The sequence below is a fragment of the Hippocampus comes genome, unplaced genomic scaffold (genome assembly GCF_001891065.2).
Source record: "Hippocampus comes isolate QL1 unplaced genomic scaffold, H_comes_QL1_v1.1 scaffold389, whole genome shotgun sequence".
NCBI lineage: Eukaryota > Metazoa > Chordata > Actinopteri > Syngnathiformes > Syngnathidae > Hippocampus > Hippocampus comes.
The window spans coordinates 263217-280491 of record NW_017805068.1 but is presented as its reverse complement, the minus strand read 5'-3'; the positions used below and the strand labels follow the sequence as shown (position 1 = coordinate 280491).

The 17275-nt window shown below is 44.3% G+C and overlaps 1 long non-coding RNA gene across 1 annotated transcript; it reads right to left on the bottom strand.

Annotated features, from left to right (window-relative positions):
* Positions 1 to 4822: 4822 nt before the first annotated feature.
* On the bottom strand, positions 4823 to 15532 carry LOC109512649 (uncharacterized). Its single transcript, XR_002167568.1, has 3 exons — positions 15307 to 15532; positions 5788 to 5854; positions 4823 to 5673 (listed from the first exon to the last, which is right to left on the bottom strand). It is a non-coding gene; the product is annotated as an uncharacterized LOC109512649 (long non-coding RNA).
* Between the last annotated feature and the right edge of the window lie 1743 nt (positions 15533 to 17275).

Sequence of the window (17275 nt, the reverse complement as noted above, 5' to 3'; positions counted from 1 at the left end):
CCCCTCCACCCCAACCTCATTGGTTCTTTGAAAATGTAAATGTCGCCCTCCATGCATTGCATGTCCCCGAGAAGCATCATGTTCAAAAGGAAGAATTTTATCCCGAAATGCATTAGCCACAGATACCGTTTTAGCACATGTATCACAAATAATTGCATGAGTCAAAGTTGCTTCTGGGCGCACGGTAGCTTCAACTCAAAATAAACACAAGCTGAATGAATCAAAACAGACTCCCCAGCTTCTGTTCACACACACACCTACATGCATGCTCACCCTTGGATAATGTCATTATGACCGGCGTGGTAAGACGAAAGACAGCTAAGTGATGTAAGAGGGTCAGCCAAAGTTGAACCGCGTACGTCACTCGTTCGCTGGCGAACGGGAGCACCTCCAGCCCGCTGACTGAAGTCTGATGACTCCCATCCGGCGTGGTCCCGAACAAGGCGCGATGTCGCAAAGATGGGGATAATTGAAAGAAATGAGCACTTCAGATGTCATTTTAGCGTGAAACATTTCGACGCAGCTTCTTGAAAACCCCGCCATTATCATACAAGGGATGACGGCTCATCTTTGAAACGTTTTCTATAGAATTAGATGATCCATTAGTAGGCTGCCTTTACTGGGCTGTTTCAAGCAAAAGTACTCCCATTTGGAAACGTATATGGGTGTACTCGTCGGATCGGTTTGCATTACTTGCTGCCAGTCGCCCCATCCCGCCCACAGGTTTTGAATAATTCCCATACTTCTACTTCATAATAAATGAAAAAGCGAGACTGGGCTGGAATTTCAGCCTATGCCTAATGAGTATCCAGTGTTGAAGACATCTGCATCGGGGCATGTGGAGTTGAAGACCATCCGACTGGGTGGGGGTGGGGCGGGATTGAACTATGCATGCGCTGCCTCATTAGTCTCCAATCTCGGGAAAACAAAACCTCAGGCAATAACGAGACCGTTTGCTCCTGGAGGATCATTGATTTTCATCCAAAATTAATTGACGCTTTAAGAAGCTATAAAGAGGGACACATATGTGCAGACATGCGTACGAAAGTCCACATAATCGTAGACCATGATCATTTATCATCTGCTTTTTTTTTTAACACGCTGCGGTGACCCTTAATTGCGAGGTTAATTGTGCTATTTCTAATGTTAACACCGATGTAGTTCACAAGCCATCGCCTCAGATTTGGTCATTCAATTTTAATCCAAACCTTTATTGTTTTTTATTAGGTCTGAATCTGCATGTTACCTCGAGGGCATCTTCGATGAAGGCCCTCCATGCAAGTCATTCATTGGGAAGCTTACTCATTCCTATGCTAATGTTATGGGATAATATTTGTTCCTCTGATTCGCAATAACCCAAAGTCCACCTCCGCTAATAAGCTCGATGAATAATGCAAGATGCTTATACAATGTTTAGGTAATGCATGTCTTTGGAGATGAAACTCCTCCGTGGCCAGCCTCGGCTAATGGGAAGTGACTGTTCTCCCACGGGGATGAAAAAGAAGCCCGGTGATGTCCAGTAAACCGGCAGTTTCCCTTCATACCAAACTCAATCGTTAGCGCAAAATGTCACATGGTCCAAAGACCACCTGTCAGTCAAAAAGCATCGTGTCATTTTCCATTTCGGAAAGTAGTTATTCATTCCCTTCTAGCTCCTCTCCGACTGTTTATTTTAAGCAAGGAGGAGCTGTTGGTTGCGATAAAAACATAAAATGCATGAAACTGGGAGCCGTGCCATGAAGTGCTTTGAAAGTAATCGGCGTAGTTTTCAAACTAATTCTGGCAGGATTTAGGACAAGTTTTGTGCGGCGGCTCAAATAAAGGTAAGGTAATCCTGTCCAATGCTTTTCCTGGAAGTGACACCAGGGGGTGAGGGGAAGAGTGGGAAAACTTTCTTCACCTGCTAAAATCTGCAAACTTGTTTTCCATACAGTCGTCTTTTCAACTAATATATTTTATATATTTTTTTTTAATAGTTTTTTTTAAATGTGTCTGTGACTCTTGCTGACAGTACTTGCAACACACACACATATATTTATACACAGACACAATTTTATTTTTTGGGGGGTCATCCTAAATTATCGACCGAGCTTTCGTCTTTTAATCACTAGAAATGCATCAAAGGGAGCAATCAGGTCAAGGAGCACTAAAATAAAGATGCTTGCAGTCATCAGGAGGTAATTTGTCCTCTTGAAGACTATTTTAAGGATTATAACATACACGTGTAACATGAAGGAGGCTCTTCAAATGTTTTTGACCCCAAAAATACTTTTGATGAAAACTGTCCTACTTTTTCAAAAAGTTCTGACACTAATCCTTGAAAGTGCCATTGAAGTGGACAATAATTCAACATACTTTGAATTTTGCAACCCAGTAACACACAATTCTACACTATCTTAGAGAGTTTAAGTCAGGTGGGACATTAACGCAAGCGGCGCACCGACTTTTCTGATCATTGCGTGCAGTTTTCAACCCCAAAATATGATTTGACAGGGGGCAAGTGTAAACCGACCTGAACGGAATGGATGCAACCAGCACTTCCGCGTTTGGTGTTCGTGGCATGTTTAATCTGGTCTGCGTGTAAATACATCACGGCACACAGCGGTGTTGGCAGGAGGAGCTATTTCCTCATCTTTGAAAAGTAAAAACTCACCTCCAAGTATCCTATTTTTAAAAGGCTTTTTATTTTCTTTTTTCCAGTGAGATGTGGTCCCAGTTGCTTTTAACATATATTGACAACGGAAAATGATGTGCCACCTGACCTTTCCACCGGAAATGCTCAATGTGTTGCCATGCATGAGGTCATCTAGACAGGCAACACATTCCAGCACTATGTAGTAGCACTTCCCTTGTTACAGCAGCATGTTTTCATCACCTCCCCACAAGTTTACATCACATAAGGTCTCTAAGCCACTGACTCATATGTGAGCCCCCCCCTCCCACTCCCCTCTGCCTTTCCTTCAACACATGTACTCCCTCCCAAAAAAAAAACACATTCCACCTTCTTGCGTCAAAATGATACCCATCTGCCCCGCAGCCAAATTCCATCCATGTTTTCAGGGATGCAAGGCTTCGGAGTGCCTCCTGTGATGAGACCGGAGCCCCTCAGAATCGCGACAAATTATTTGAAAGTGGAACCACCAAAGTCTTTGTCTCAACCGCAAGAGGTACTGCCGATATGTTATGAAGATGTCAACAAGGTGATTCGGTGAGATTGTGGCTCGTCAAGTCCAAATACTACGCTGCTGAAGACGTGCACGAAATGGCACATTCCAAACAGCTCTATCATGGAGGCATTAAACGATGTCAGAAAGAGCGCCCGAGGCTGCTGGGGTATGGTTCAGCCTTATCTCCAACAGATGAACCCTTCTGGCTCAGACCTGGCAACTATCAACCCGCCCCAGTGGCTTGCACACAGCTTCTCGTGAAAGAAGTGCGGATGCAAAGCACGTATGGAGAGCACACATTAGAAAGCTTTCCAATGGACTCAGGAAGCAGCGGCTGAAGTGCAGTTCACATAGCAAAGCATAATTGGATCATCATTTCATAATATTTGCTTTCGTCACTGCCATTAGTACAAATTGGCTGCCGCAAACGTGGAGTTGTCGACGAGCTGACTGACGTGGAGTACTGTTTGCAATTGAACATTTTAAGAAAAGGCTCACTCATGGCGCAGTGGTCCCATTCACCTTATTTCAGCGCAACAATTCCCACGGTGTACATCCGGATTATTTTGAACCAACTTTTTGCAGCTATAAACATATGGGAAAGAGAAATAGCTATTTTGTTAGCTTGCCTATGAACATATAATCCACCGTTACTTTGCTATTCCCATTGTGTCTCAAAAAAAAAAATGCAGCATGTTTGCACATTGCACAGAGGCAATGACATTTCCTGTTTTTCGTCTGGCTGTTTAGTCGCCTTGGCAACACAGCTTTGATACCATCAATCGTGTCGTTGAGCGTCCCTGATCTTTGAACCCTGTTTCCTAATAAGCCCCATCATAAACTGTAGATCAAACGTCAGATGAGCTATTTGCACACTTGAAAATTTGCTGTCAACCCAGACAATTCTATTGATTTCCATAATGAAACATTTTAGTCCGTCATGACTGTCCCAGACAGATCAATCAGTCTTGGAGCTCATTAATCAGGAAGAGCCATTATTGGCTGATTTAGTTATGATTGTATTTGCATCAGGAAGCTCTTGTCGCGCCTAAACGGCAATGCCTTGAACATAGCACAGCAACCAATAATGTTTTGTCATCCGCGTTGCTGTCCGGGAGCCAATATATGTTCATTTTCAAGAATGTTCAAATCTTTGTAAACTCTAATAGAGCAAATCCATATTCACCATATCAATATTCTACATCTCAGCCCAGTGAAAACATTGTATAGGATCAATTGCTTTAGCCTCAAGGTGTGCAATGTACTATTAGTAGCTTCACACAGCCATGTAAATCAGGGGCTGGAGATCGATTTAAAGTCATGCAGGCTATTTATGACGGTTGGCTATTATGACTACAAGTATGAATACCACAGAAACTGGGTCTTTAATTGCATGCACATTTCAGTACCGGAAGAAATCGAATTTCCCGGAAAAATAGGCACTTAAAAGATGATGTTCAACCTTTCGAGTTCAAAATACAGATGAGCATCTAAAAAGGGGTCCTACGACCTCTATCACCGTTGACCTTAGCTGAACCAATCTTGATCTGCTTCGGAGAAAATAATGAACTTTTCATACTTTACAATCACACTGAGAAAAAAAAAAAAAGCACACAGGGGTGGCAGCCATGGGTCAGCTGAGTCTCTAAAAAAAAAAAAGCATACAGGGGTGGCAGCCATGGGTCAGCTGTTGGCCCTGTGATAGGACAGGAAGCAGATTTACGTCAAACAATTGACATCCACCCAGAGAGAAACTGAAATCACTTCTCCTTGTGACTTCAGCTTCTGTTTGTTCCTCCATCATTCCTCGTAAGCGGTAATTGCACAGCGAAACATCCTGTTTTGAGTTACCTAACTCAATAGAGCTGCTGCTGCTGCTGAAAAAAAAAAGAAAAGAAAAAAAACCAAAAAACAATAAGAATATTTCCTAAGCTGTGTAATGGCAAGAATCGGAGGCAAATGGGTTGTGACAGAAGAATGCGGCAATGGAAGTTAATGTAGTCTAACGTTTTTTATGGTCTTTCTTTTGGGCCTACAGTCAGTATAAGGTCAAGCTGGCACAATGTCGGTTTTATGTTGCTGTAAAGATGACAGACCCCCTACAAAAGGACATTATGAAAGATCTGACAAGATACCAACAAAGGTGGTATGATTTATGCCGGCATCTTTGTCGTGCGGTGGCCCGGGTCAGGGAGAAAATGGTAGCCAAGGTTGTCTGCGCGAGAGAATTAAGTGTCCACACTTAAAATACAGCCTCGGCTGTGGGAACCAGGGAACAATCAAACGAGTCAAGACCAAACAAAATTGGGATTTTTTTGTTAGGCCCTGTGGAAAAAAAAAAACAAAAACCCACAGTAATTCTGACAGCGGGTAGTGAGGTAAATCAGCAGGTGATTCTTCCTGCTGATGTGCAAGCGGAAGGAAGATTTGAGATGAGAAGTGAGGGACGTTGGGGAACGGGTGAGTTGGCGAGGGATTTGGCCAAGCAGATGGTGATCCTCTCACGCTGGACGGAAGTGGAGCCCCGCGAAAGATACAAGGAGAAGAGTAAAGAGCGCGAACTGGAGAGGAAGGATGTGAGTCGCTTCCCAGGGGGAGGATCAACTAGCAGGTTACCCACCAGCTGGGCTGGATGGCATCAGTTCAGGCTGGGGTTGACGAGAGCGGGTCAAGGGGGGCGTCTGGAACTGCAGGGGGATTCAGGGGGAAAAAAAAAAAAGATTGGTGAACTAGAGACAACGTGAAAATTGCAGGTTGGGTAATAATTCTGACAGGGCATGAGAATATGTTGAAGAGAACACCTCATTTTGGGCCATCCGATTGCATTCCTGTTCGTTGTAGCGTGCAGTGTAAATTGTCACATGCTCACAAGATCAGTCGATTCATTGCAAGACTTCTTTTATTTAGGTATTATACATGTAAACCCCCAACAGATTTTATTTTTATTTATTTATTTTTTTGTGACAACGCAGGCCAAAAGCAACTCGGAATATGGAAATGACATAAGTGCAATGTGCAAACTTGAAAGCTCCAGTGTACCAACCAAGAAGATATCTTTGGAGATAGCAAACATTTGCATATTCATCAAGTCTGGATTTTATTAATGAACTGGGATTGAGGAGGCAGAGTTTCTGCATTTCTAAACAGAACATTGTTTTGAAATATAGTTTCTGTCTAGTAGGACTTTGTTTTTTTTCCAGAAGGGAAAACAGTCGACTGTATTTTCATGCGATGGCCTTTTATAATATTTCAACCACATTTTTTTTTTTCTCCACACTTCCGATTTTTGGTTTCACGTGCCAACAGTCAATGGGGGACAGATTTGGATCTTGGCTCCAGCCTTCATATGCGGAGTTCTCCCTCTGCTTGCTTTGGTTAGCTTTGGGTGTTCCGGCTTAAACTAAAGGTCTAAAAGTATCCATTTGCTGTGACTGTGGTTGCTGGTCGCTACATCGTGTGCCCTGTGATTGACCATGTTTCAAAACTAGACCTTTGCAGCTGCAGTTTGAATCGTGACTTCAACTTGGTGATTGTCAAAATTCCAAACGTTTTTATTTTTTTTTAAACATCTGTACTGAAAAGTGTAATCCTCTTTGCGATGCAACAACAAAACAGATGTGAAGGTAAGTGCAAGGAGAGGGAATTGCGGCAGGGGAGAGGAGAGACGTGCGGAAGTGTTGGAGAGCGCGCGTGCTTTTATTCATCCTCGTCTCCACCCCTTCGGAGCGAGAAGATGAAAATGAATCCCAGAAATAGTTGCAGTTTCCAAAATCCAGACACCAAGCTGTTCCCTTTGCCATACGGCAGCTGTCTTCAAACGTCTGGGATGACACAGCAAGCAAGCATCCTGTTTATTGACTAGCAGCAGGAAGCGCTTCCAGGGCTAACAATGCGCGCTACTTCCAAGTCTCCTTGCTGCCCTTTTTCTTTTTTTAAAACTTCTTCCCTCTCTACCCCCCTTCCCCCTCCCCCCCCTTCCAAAAAGGAGCCCTTTTAAAATATATCGTCCAAGGGAAGCTGTGCATCAATATTCATTCATGCAGCATCGCATTGTCGAGCAGAAATAGTAACGGCGATGAGCTCTGCATTTATTTGTCGTTTACCTCCCGGTATGCTAATATAATGAGGTTCTGCTCACCAAATAACCAAAATCTGCATGGACACTGATTCTTTACCGGGTTTCCCACCTGCGACTGGCACACACAGGATACAAACGACGCCTTTAGGGCTTTTTTTGTTTTCTCTCAAGGGTAGAGATAGTGATAATAGTGGGCTACATTTTCTTTGGAGGCAGTAAAAGTAAAATTGTATTCTTTTATCAGGATAAGGTGATTGCGTTAGGTCGGCGCACATATGTTTTTACTGATGGCGTTAGTGAAACGATCTGTCAACCCAATCTGGCCACGGATAATCTTAGTAGAAATCTCCTTAATAAAGCCTAATTTGGCAAATATATATCCAGTAAATGTTATTCTGGATGAACAGAAGTACATTCCACCAGTAACTAAAAAAAGCAGCTGCCGTGCATGGTACAAAGTAGATATACATTACACTTTACTGTAGCCTATAATCCACAAACCTCCTCAGCCTTTAAAGGGATGTTGAAGAGCATGAAGGCTTGTGTGTACTGGCACAGGTTAGCACGGCAGCCTCTCACTGACATATTGTAAATAACATAGCTTGGGATGCTGTTCCTCCAGGAGGGCCAATCAGGTTCTGGCAGGCTGTTGCTGCCTGCATCGTCTCAACCATGATGGTATTTTCAAATGAACAAACAGCTGTACAGGAGTAAACATCAGCAGAAGAAGGACCTGGAGGGTGTCAAGTCAGTATCAGGAGCAAGTGGATCTTGAAAATGTTGGTGTGGAAACTTGGTTTCAATCACAGTGTCGTTCATTTCAGACTTGGGGAAGCGATTCCGGGATGTGATTCCGTAGCTTTGTGTGTGAACACGTGACGCGTCACGTTTTCTGGCAAGAGCTACTGCGCAACTGGATTATTGTCCAGCAATTAGCCCCGTCGGGAACATTGTTATCAATGGTACGTTTGAGGAAAATTTACTTCTTCCATCCACTGACAAAGGGGCTCCTTTGTCTAGCAAATGCTTTCCTTGTTCTCGCCAAAGGATTTTCTGGGATTTTACTTCTTCCAGAGATCCGAGGGAAATTCTGCATAAAAACTGCACGGTTACGTACATTTAAGGAGATTTAAGTACCGAAAAGAAATGGAGCTGTCTCTCCCCTCTCTCACTCGCTCACTCGCTTTTTGTGAGTGACATTGTTTATGTTTCACTTATCTGCGGCAGATGTTAGCTGAGTGAAATTGAATTCCTGGCAATGAGTGGGGGAGAGATGGCCCGGCGCATCCTTTTTTATGTCGAGGGACAGGATTTCTCCTGGCCGGCCTTGATCCCTTGATTGTCTGCCCACGATGTTGTTGGTGGATAATGACAAAGGTCAAGGGTGGAAGAGGCTCTTCCTGAGTCACAGGGCCAAAGAGCCGCTGTCAGTGCGTTGGTTTGGATCAGATAAGAAAATCTCCAGTGGGAAGTTGTGGAAATGTACGCAATGTGTGACAAAATGGCAAATATGAAGCGGTATCAGCGGAGCTACAAATCAGCTCTCTAATTGTGTTATTCAGTAGTAAATGCACCATTAAATGTTTTAATCGCTCCTCTGAGTATGTATCTCAGAGCAAAAAAAAAAAAAAACCCTCTTTATACATTTTTTTCATTTCATTTCTTGCATGTTATCAGGGTGGCCATGCAAATCTTTCTTCAAGATAAATCCCGCAGTGATAAAATGTAGTCAGTCATCTTTATTGGATTCCTGAGACGGATGTGAAGACTCGGAGATGAAATTGCTGCTCCCAAATAAAAACACAGTTGACTTTCCCCCAGAGTGATAGGATTTGCCGGTGTGCTGTAGAGTTGCCATTTATCTGCAGTCAAAACCCCACCAAATCGTTGCTGAGATGATGCAGCATCAGCGTACGATGAAAACGGGAAAGCAAGAGTGTCCCAAAAAAAAACTGTGGTCCCATGTCCCTTACTGTGAGGCTGGTCTCATGAGTGAGCGCTCTGTTTCCTTGTTTACACCAAGCCGTTTCTCAAACCGGAATAACAACCCTGGACAAACATGACTATCAGCTGATTGTGTGGAGGGGGGTTCCACAAGCATGTGCAGATGATACTCATTAGCAGCGCAGTTCTGAACCGCTCAGAAAGCTCTTTAACTCCACTACCTCTTTGAGCACAAACAATGACGACAGACACAACATTTTAGTAAGACACCCTAACGGACAGAGCATTAGCGGTTAAGAGGTTACGCCTGGGCCTTTTGATGTTTTTCATTGTATTATTATTTTTGTAATCGCGGCATAATTTGGTTTGAATGTGAAGTGCAGTTTTCTTTGAAGATTTTGTAATTAGAAGCAATTGTGAGTGACATCGTATCAACCTCCAGAGGGCAGGAGTGACGATATCATCATCTACTCGTGGCTGAAAACTTAATAAGGAAAAGTGTAGAGGCTATACCAGAAGACAAGAATTATAAAAAGGCCATGATGAGATTTGCGAAAAAAAAAAAAAAAAAAATCATCAAAAAAACAGATTCATCAGGGGAATAAAGTGGAAGCTTTTGGACTCGACCAGTCAACCTCCAGACTTAAACACTATAGCTAGAACAAAGAAGAAAATGAATATACACCAACTAGAGTGAACCCCTCTTAATCTTGGGGGACGCAAAACAGACTATATTACAAAAAAAAAGCTGCTGCTGCATGAATGTGCTTCTGCTGTTTGTGTTTCACTGAAAAGTGCATTAGCACCTCCTTTTTCGGATGCCAAAGCATTAACCAAAGTAAGCATCTTGCAAAAATGATTGCTACAAACCCCAAATTTCAGCTGCAGGGGACTCACCACTGTTGTCGTTGTTGTTGCTCCCTACTTCTCATTATGACTTTCTTGCTGGTATATTTGTCACGGAACTGACAGATTACATCTGTGGCAAGGCCGTGATGCATCCGTGACTCTTCCGCAAGGGACAGTCACAACAGTTCCTATGGTGATGTCCTTATTCTATAAATACCCACGGCCATGTTTTTTGTACAGTTTGTGTGTCTGTTCTGAAAATTGCAAAATGATTGCTGAATCAAATTTTGACTTGAAAGGAAATCATTTGTGGTCCATTTCCCCCCCCCAAATGATCTATTGTTTAAATAGCACGGTGTGACTTGGAAGGTCAGTGAGGATAACTCAGCCAGGCTGCTCCTTCACTCCCACGCACGATAAAATAAAAACAACTACAAACGTTTTGTCAAACATTAAAGCGTAGCACTCAGCGCTCGTTCTTGACCAACGTCACAGACGGACTCATCACATTCTCATTGGATGCTGGACCCATCATTTCTGAAAGTGTTCTGAAGTTGCGAGCTTTGAACTGCAAGAAACAATTCATCTGCAGCGAGCGAGCAACAGTGGAGAGGGCTGCGGGCTTTTTCAGACTTGATCTCAGCGGTCGGTTCTAAAGGTAAACTTGCAATTTAACAGTTGGAGACACACAGTATCACAAGCGCATTCTAATAAATGAAAACAACCTCGCCTGACTTCTAAAAGTCACCGTGTCAGACGGCACAGCCAATATATATATATTTTTTTTTTTTAAATAACAACAAATCAAAATGACTACAAGTGTGGCGTGCTGCTCGGGAATCATTTAATCCATCCCTGCCGAAGCTGACCACATTACTCTTCCGGACAAGTGTGGCATTTGCATGTTTCCTTTGACTTTTTTGAGTCGACAAACACACAAACTAATTTTGCTGCAGAATCAGACTATCTTCATGATGATGATTATTTTCTTCCAGAAGCGTGGCTATCAGATCTCCGCATTCAAGCGGGCACTGTCCAAACTTCCATGGGTGGGTTAATAAATGCAATGCCCTGACTGTAATAATTCATCCCACATATCTTGTCCATGCATCACATGAGTATTGCAAAGCACCTCTGAAATAGCAACAAGCATGAAGGTGCCCTTCCGGATGCCTAAATAAAATGCACATTTCTTACATTGGAAGAGACCACTAGAACTAAACCTGTTATGATTTCAGTGTGATCCCTCGTAAGCGTGAAGTTGACCCCTTTATCAATGCGGCCCACTGAATTGAAGTAGCGTCGGGCGTTTGTGTTGAGGACAGTTATCATTCATGGCTGCTTATGGGGGGGGGAAGGTGGCTCGGGGGTGTTGGTTGGGAAATATACAGATAATGGCAGTACGAAAGCCACATTATTAAGAAAAGCTGGTGGAGCAGCAGGGTGGTGCCATCAATCAGGAGACATTTGAGATTTACATCGATCCACTTTTATCGGAGAGCGTCGGCACAATGTGGCTGATCTCCATATTCATATGTAGAACTCTGTGCCATGTCATTAATAATCCCAAAGATGGTCCATAAAACCGATGGTGTAGCTGTGGCAATACAATATGCGGATGCTGGCGGGCCCAAACGATGTGTGTGGGGGTGGGGGGGGTTTCGATTAGGGGACATGGATGGAAAAGTTGATAAGAGGAAGATGTAAAAGAAGCCGCACATCTGCATCCCCGCTGGAGAGCTTTTGGAGAGGAAGATGAATATGGATTCCCATTAGAGAGCGGATAGTTCATATCCAGGTGATTTGTTACGAGGTATCAGCTGCTAAAATCTCGTCTCCCTTCCGTCTGCGCCGCCACTCCTCAGTTGAAGTCATTTGCCAAACAAGATTCCTGCAGACGGCTCAGATTAAAATGCAGTTGAATGAAGTGGCAGGTGGCAATCACATGCTCCCGAGCCCTCCCCCTTCGAGAAGTATTTTAAAAAACAGAGCGAGTGGATGTCTTTTAGTGCGGTAGTACTTTGGCAGCAGAACACAACCCGATGCTAACGACCTCTGATGAAAAGTTGGGAGATGAGCATGTGTGATGAAAATGCATGCAAGCGCGCGGAGAAACCATCAACAAAGAGCTTCTTCGAGACTACCCGTCACTCCCGGCCGGCTGATCCATTTTTGACACAAGCTCAGCGCATATCATGCCACTGATTCGTTTTGGTGAAGATGCTAACAAGGACAAAGGGCCCGTAATTGAATTCTGGGTTGAATTCTTGTAGTCCTGGAAAAGAAACAGATCGTGCAACTAGCTGTTGGAAAGAAGCTCGTCAATAGCCTGGCTACGGTCAAACCTCCCCTGAGAAAGTCACCAGACCTCAACAGCTCCGCTTAGGAGTGTCGTCCATCTGCCTGACATCTCCCACTGCATGCCTGCATCATTGTGTGCTCTCCCGGCCAGCCTGCATACCTGTTTGGTGGTTGCTCTCATTGCACCCCCTTTGCAAGTTGTGCCTTGATGTTTTGTTGAAAGAACTGTCTTGAGAACTTTAGCCAGTTGTGCAAAGCATACAATTAATGTAAACCAACGCTGTGTCAAATGTGTTGTATTTACAACTTGCCGAAAACTGCAAACGTGAACACTGTGCACTGATCAAGATATGTTCTCCTGTCACTCGCAGTCCTGGAGCTCAGCTGCTCAGTTCATAGCGAGACAAGGTCAACATGTTTTGCCAAGGAGGAGATATGCGTTGGTCAAAAGTGTATCAAGGAGAAAGAAAAGCCCTATTCAGGCCCGGCATCCACGGATTGACAATGGATGAAGATGGAGATCACGACCGCACAATGGTGCTGACCTCAGTCGCTCTGCAACATTCACTCCTGCTTTCACCTTCATATCTTTCCACCCGCTTCTCGGTGTTTTTTTTTTTTTTCAGCGAATCAATAAGACCCGTATAGAATGGCTGACTTGAAATTAGCTGGGAAAAGTAATGACAAAAAATATCAATAAGTGTAGATAATGTGACTCCAAACGTCTTTATTGCTGTGGCTGTAATGGAAAGCCATTACTGTTTTACTGCCGAATTCCCTAACCAGTTGTAATTGCAATATTATAGCCTATTACAAAGCAGTTGTGATATTTTTATTGATGCAACATCTATATTTCCTCTCAGCGGAATGAGCCAAACATTAATAAACAGTAAGATACTCTCGGCGCCTCATGTTTGTAAAAGTAGCAAAGCAGCTACTTCCATTCCAGCGTGTTCCAACACAAACCTCTAATCTGTGTTTTTTTTTTCCTTTTTTCTTTTTTTCATCGACCAGTGGCAAGTTCAAACATAGATTCGGGTGTCGTTGATCCCTTTCAGTGTTTCTCCAAGTGTCACATTTTGTTTGCATGGCTTCCCGAAGCGTTCGTCGAGCACGTGCACAGGGATCAGTATCCGTGTGTTTACAGTGCTCCGTGATGATACGCCCTGGCAGGCATCTCAAATATGCAGGTGACCACTTACGCTCCATTGCGGCTTTCCGTGCTACATGGAGCTCCAAGAAAAATAGTGGGAGGTAAAAGTAAACATTGATATGTAGAGCTTGATGAATGCGAAGCAGTGTTATATAAGCGATAGAGCTCTTCAGCTGGCGGGGTGGGCCTCAGAACCTGGCTTGACGTCGGTGCCTAAGAGAGATTTTTTAATGCAAGCTGACTGTCAAAACACCTGACATGCCGCAACCCGCCACGCTTGCTAAGAATGTGTCGGCAAGGGCTCTCTGTGGCGTAGTATTACAAGTATGTTGCACAACACGCTGACTTAAAAGCAGGAGTCAAAATGATCAATGTGATTGAATGTCATCGCATGGAGCCGGTTGAATTTACTGGTCAATCCCCAGCTGCCCGAACAACGAGCTGGATGTGGATCGGATCACATATCAACTATCGATGCCCAATCAAGTGACCTCGAGATCGATATTTGGACCTAACAGAGCTTGGTGAAAACGCTGTCTGGGATGAAATATTGTGACCCGGTTGCCTCAAACGCAATAAGTTGCACGGCGGACTACCAAACCATCGAGAGCTTCACTGTTTACAGTCCGGCAGAGAGTTTACGACATGCAACAATCAGCATGCATTCCTAAAGGCAGCCCATGTTTAGTTTCCACTAATAGCTGCAAGGTTTACTTCAATTGTTGTTCTGCCAATTAAAACCGCTCATTAGAGACCGATGGCATAGTTAGTCTAATTAGTAGCCACGGGCCATGTTGGAATCTCCAAACACTCCGAGAGAAGCCGTTATAAGAGCGAGTCATCACAAGTCCAGTTTTTGAATGTGCGTTACCAAACTTGACTCCTGACAAGGTTGACTTTCTGAATACGCGTGGCCATATTTTCTCTTGACGTGTCCAAATATCGTCAGCATGTGTCCTGAAATACCTTTATTGAAATCAAATAACTAAATAAACAAATATCAGGAGGCTTCAGCTCAGTGAACATCCATGCTCTTTGCTGATGATAAACATAGTGATGACCATAAAACAGTGAGTCAAATTCTTTGAAAGGGAGACAGATCTTTCAACGCCCCAAAGCGTTCACCTCGGGCCCTTTACCCTTTCACCCGTTTTCCCTTGACAGCATCTCCTGCTCGATCCTGCATCAAAGTCATGACACTGCGCCGTTGGACCAGTGGATGTTCAACCATGTCCCAGGGCACCAGCTGGCACGCAAACACACTTTGCACTTCCCTCCAAAGTGAGCCTCCTGTTTTCCATCTATTCTCCAGCAGAGCAGGGGAGTGATACGGGGAGGGAGGGAGGGCAATCGAGGGCAGAGGCAGTGAGAGGCGGGGTGGGCTAGCAAGTAAACACTAAAGGTTACCATCCCCATTTCACATCAAATATCAAGGACACGAGTAATTACCGCATACAGCTGAGAGGTTCCGACACCGGCCTTGACTATCTCTTCTATCTGCCCTTGCGATGGCCTGAGCCGAAACACAAGGAGCTCCCACCGAACGGGGTGATGACCAAAAAAAGCATGAAAATGACAGATGCTAATTGCAATTCTCCCAAAGTGCAGTTGTAGCCTAATTGCATGTCAGGATGTGTCCGATTATTCCCCCGTTTCTGTTTGGCTTCTGGAGGAGATAGATTTCTCTGTGGATTTGATTCCACCTCTGCTGTGCAAACACCCTCCTCTCAACATTGTCAATGTCACGCGGCATAATGCAAGTTAAAGACCTTACGAGCCACCGGTGCAGGTTTATTAGTTTGAAGGTTACTTACAGAAGGTCTCACAGAGAAGGTTAACTCAAAAAAAGAGGAAGCAGAGGAGAAAGCCACAGCTCTTATTAGCATCCCGGTGTGACTCAGTGTTGCGTGTGGCTGGCGTTGGTGAATGAGCACAGGGTGCGAGAGTGTGAAGTTCTACTTGTCGCTTTGTGGGTGGGCACATGTGCTAACTGGACGAATACAGAGTCAACCAGTAAAGGGAGGGAGAGGGAAGGATTTGCGCCCTGGTTTGGAAGACCAGACACATTGTGAAATTCCCAGATTAGGGCACTGTAAAAGGCGGGGAATGCTAAACCGTGCTGGTCAGCAGGGCCGGCTGGGATAAGCGTGCTTTACTACGGAGGGTGTTCGGCGTGTCTGTCAGGGACTGATAGCGCGAGGATGGCATTGACGTCCACTCGTGACGTTGGACTGCCTGCTCCTGCTCCACACTGACCCACATATCACACCTATGTAGCAAAAGTCCCAAATAACAGCGGTAGAATCTGTCAGGGCTGCTAATGACTTCTCACAATGGGTCGGTCAGCCTGCCGTGGGTTGATGTCAAAGCAATCCCGCAATAAAGAACTCTCTCGTATCACAGAAGCAAACTTGAGCACTTTCTACGAGCGTCTGCAGCTTAAGCGCCCGCTCTCAAAATAAGAAATGCGGCCGTGCAGCCCACCTGCGCTACGAATAGCCAAGATGCAAAAGTGAGAGCGGCGTGTCTCAGCCGGGTGCGAGTCACCAGCAGAGAATGATCAATTAGGTGCCGGTGTGGGTACCCCGCACGCTGTCATGGCTTATTTGGCTCGGTGCTCTTGTTATTTACTGAGCCTGGGCCATTTGGGGAAAGAGGTGTTTTTTTTGCCACGGTGCAGCCCTCCCTTATATTGTTCCCAAGGGATGCCAGCCATGTCTCCTGTCATTAGAAGATGTGTGTTTGATTCAGGCAAGCGGCGCGCCGTGCGTTGCAGTCATCGGAAAGCCGTCTGCCTGCTCGGTTCGTGTGTTGTGGGATAGAGGCGGTGGCTCGTGTCATTGCTCTCTGGGGCGTTCGCGCGACCCTGTTTGCCCGTGTGTTTACCTGTCTACTCCAGTCTGCCAGCTTGTCTGTCCGTCGTTATATGTCACCTTGCTGCAGCAGTGTAGGGGACTTCATGGTGTCTGTCCCCCTTGTTCAGCTTCAGAATGACACCAGGGGACACATTCTTCATTTTTGTTACAAATCTTTTTGTCTTGTAATATTATAGATTTATTGTCATTGTTTTCATTTTCAGAATGTCACAAATACGCCTTGATAATGATGCAATGTGAACTATAGCCACACTTATCAGCACAATAAAAATTCAGACAGCAATCAAAGCTATTGTTGTCCTTGATAAAAGCCAAATTACACATTCAGATGTCATGTTATGATGCTCTGTGTGGCGGAAGTAAAGAATTGTAGAAAAGAACAGATATGGTAAACTCATTAATTGTTCATTATTATTTTATAATGAAACAATTTGCTCAATTCATTGTCCGGATGGATACATCGGAGTCATCAGTGAACACAGTTGGTGATTTTTCTGCACATTTGTTTATTTTTCCCTGGAGGTGCTGTGATGGTATAATTCGCCACTCATCCTGTTGCCAGTAAAGTGCCGCTAGGAACAACGTGTTTCATTGGAAAGCGGTCATGAGATACGAATGAGTCATTCTCAGCAGGGCAAAGGTATCTGCTGGGGGAAGGAGAGAAGGGCGTTCTCTATCATGGATGATTATCACCTGATTGCTGCAACCACCGTGATAATCATGTACAAACTAGACCACATGTTTTTTTAATGGGGAACTTGATAGATATTTGTTTAATGTGTTTAAAATAGCCGGGAGGAAGTAAGTAAAAGGACAGTGGCGTCATTGCAGCTTTCACCGTTTAACATTTTATTTTGAACATAAATTGAACTTTGTTATTCCTGTTGTTGGGTTTTTTTGAGGGGGT